The 3,236-nt window shown below is 36.3% G+C and overlaps 1 long non-coding RNA gene across 1 annotated transcript; it reads left to right on the top strand.

Moving 5' to 3' along the window:
- The first annotated feature begins 383 nt into the window (after nucleotides 1–383).
- On the top strand, nucleotides 384–2,032 carry LOC146438650 (uncharacterized). Its single transcript, XR_014852109.1, has 3 exons — nucleotides 384–724; nucleotides 955–1,061; nucleotides 1,642–2,032. It is a non-coding gene; the product is annotated as an uncharacterized LOC146438650 (long non-coding RNA).
- Nucleotides 2,033–3,236: the final 1,204 nt, after the last annotated feature.

Below are 3,236 nucleotides of genomic sequence, written 5' to 3'. Positions count from 1 at the left end.
TCCCAGCAGGCAGTAATGAGTAGTGAAGTGTTAAGGAACCATTTGTGTTTCCAGCTGAGTAGCTCCTTGACTAAAGCTTCTTTCCATAGGTCTTTGGAACTTTTAGAAAGAATTAAAAGTGTCAGGCAAGGTGAGATAATCATATCCATCCATACTGCATTTGCATTTCAAATCACACTGTTCTTTAACCTATGAACTGGTAAAGTCCCATTTCCTTTGGGTTTCTATGGATCTTTCCAGGGAATTATAGGCTGGAGGCTAATATTAAAGCTGGATAATTACCATTGCATACTTACAGCTTTGTCAGATTTGCTGCCTTCTTTTTTTCCCCTTTAATTTCATGGGTAGTTCTTTTTTCCTATCTTCTTTCAGGTGAATTTTTCTCAGTTTTAAAGGCGTTTCAGAAATATGGAAGCCATCAACTTCTGGTATTAAAAAAGAAGCCTGAAAGCAACAGCAGTGGTGATAAATGGGTGTGCTGTGATTGCTGGGGCTGTGGATTGCTGTGCTTTACAGGCATTTAATTATGCACCTCTGTGCTAGTGGAAAACTGCAGCAAAACATGCATCAAGGGCCAGTCTGCAGCACTTGTACAACATTCCTCTGTATGATGCAGAAATGAACAAAATTACCTGCCCAGGGCACAAAGTCACACAGCATTTAGCCCACAGACATCACTTGGGATGGAAGTTATTACTGAGGAAATGAGTCTCCACCTGGCCAGGTAAACCCAGAGGCAAAGGAGATCCTTCAAAGGGCATCACCTCTGCAAGGAATGGGAGAAAAGGCTTTTGGTGAGAGGATGAGAGAGGAAGGGATTGGATAATTTAAAAAAAATAAGCCTGAAAAGTTTTAATTGATCTACTTTTGATTTCAGTGATACCATTCTCTTTAGGAGAAGACAGCTTTGCTTTAGGAGGAGGCAAACAAGGTTAAATCCTCTCTGTAACACAGATTCTCCCAGTGATGCTCTGCATATTTTGACCTGCTGAAATTTGGTCCTCAAAGCTGTTAACTCTTGAGCTTTAAACTCCAAGCTCTGGAAAGAAATACCTTTCTAGGTGTGGTTGGGTTTTTTGTGGGTTTGTTTGGTTTTTTGTTTTGTTTGGGCTTTTTTTGGGGGGATTTTTTTTTGTGGTTGTTGTTGTTTTTGTTTTGCTTTTGTTTTTTGTTTCATTTTTGGTTTTGGTTGGTTGATTTTTGGCTTTGGGTTTTTGGGTTTTTCGTTTGTTTCTTTGGTTTTTTTTGTTGGTTTTTTTTTTTTTTCCCTATTATTTTTGTGTGGTTTGCTTGTTTTTTTGAGGAAGGGAGGTTTCCCCCTGGGAATGCCTCATTCCCTCTCCATTTACTGCTTTTTACCACCATCTAAACTAAAGGGACTGCTGGGACTGCTGGGCCCTGAGCTTTGTCATCTTCCCCATCCCATGGGCTGCTGTTCTGCTGTCACCACACAGCTGGCAATGACATCAGGGCATTTCTGACACCCCTGGAAGTGTACAATATAGCAAACAGGGAAACAAAATAGAAGTACATATTATATCTATTTATACAAATAAATAATACTTGATATAACATTATATATTAGATATTATATCATATTAGATTGATATATATGAATTTTTTCTGCTGTCTACAATATAGCAAACAGCAGCATAAAAGGAGCTGATGGACTGACAAGCTCTGCCCTTTCATAAAATGACACTCTGAAGCATCCCATCAAATGGGATTTAATAGCAGCAGGTCGATATCATCCACCTTGTCAGCAAATGAATCCTCCAGCCTTTGTGAGGACTGACAGGGGCTGGGAGAAGGGATTGTCTTTTATTCAGGAAGTGGTGACAGAGTCCTGATGTGAAGTCTATAAAGTTGCATCTTCAAATTTATATTTTCCACTGAAAGGTTCTTTTCATGAAGCTTTGCAAGACTGAAAATGTGGGTGAAGTGAGTGAAATTGTGAAATAACAGTAATTAAAAATACAGGCAGCTCATAAAATCAAAATTAGAGATTAAATTATTGGGTGTTGTTATTTGGGGGAGCAATAAGAAAGTTTTCTTGCATTTTTTTGTAATGTATTTTTTCTTGTTTATGACAGAAAGCCATCCAAAATACACTGAAGAAAATCCAACATGAATGGGGGAAATATATAAAAACCTTAACTCCTACAGTAACAGCTTTCAAAAATGAACTATTACAGAAATGTGATAAGTCAAATCATTATTATAATTTCATGTTCTACAGGATAAAGAATAAGCCTATTAATAATTCTTACTAATTGTGTTTCTAGAAGTAAAATTTCAGAATATTAGAATAAAAAGGCTGAAGTTTGTTAGAATGTAATTAAATATTAGAACTTTGCATTTCAGGCAAATAACCCTGGATTGAACAGACGATGAGAACAATGTTATCACCAGGGAACTGTTTAAATAAAAGGTATTTTTATTCACTTGAAACAGGCTAATAGTCAAGCACCATTAATTCTGTCCAGTGAGCATGCTTAAAGCAGAACCAAACAACAAAAAAGCCAAAGCAGTTTTAAAAATCAATATAAATTTTTCTATTGAAAAAAACCTGCATTTTTAAACTTTGCCTAGAACTGTTGATGATAGAAATCGGTGATGTAAACGGAATTTTAATACAAGAAAATTCTGAGGCTGTGTGAGAGTAACTTGGTGGTGACCAAGTATTCTGGGTGCAGTTTTAACAAGTAGGAGGAAAAATGATGGACCATGACTCAGAAAAATCTCATCTGAATGCAAAGGTGAAGAGATACCATGAATTTGCATGGGAAAGCAGATCAATCATTCTTCCTACAAAGACAGCTGGATAATGTTTGCCAGACAAGCTCATGGAAATTTATATTTGTCAGCGTTGAAATGACTTGGTTAAATGTGCTTGTAAAGGTTTGAGTCCTTTTCAGCACTGAAAATAACTGTGATTTCAGTCATGAGTATTTTTTCCTGAGTCAGTGTAAAGGTAAGTGTGGTGAGTAAATAAAGCTTTCTGCTAAGAGCAGAGGTATCAGAGGAGAGCCACACACCACAATTTCCCTTCCATTATCTCTACAGTCTCATGACTAGAGGAAATTCAGAGACATATTTAACTCACTTTGAAATATTCCAAAGGAAAAAAAAAGAGCTCCAATATTTAAATTTTTCCTTTCACATTTTTCATTTGTGGTTTTTTTTTCCAAGAATATTTTATCCTATTTTTTTTTAGAATTATCTAATTCCACAAT

Source organism: Lichenostomus cassidix, chromosome 4 (genome assembly GCF_008360975.1).
Source record: "Lichenostomus cassidix isolate B80296 chromosome 4, HeHo_3.0, whole genome shotgun sequence".
NCBI classification, from domain to species: domain Eukaryota; kingdom Metazoa; phylum Chordata; class Aves; order Passeriformes; family Meliphagidae; genus Lichenostomus; species Lichenostomus cassidix.
This window is presented reverse-complemented; position numbering and strand designations above follow the sequence as displayed.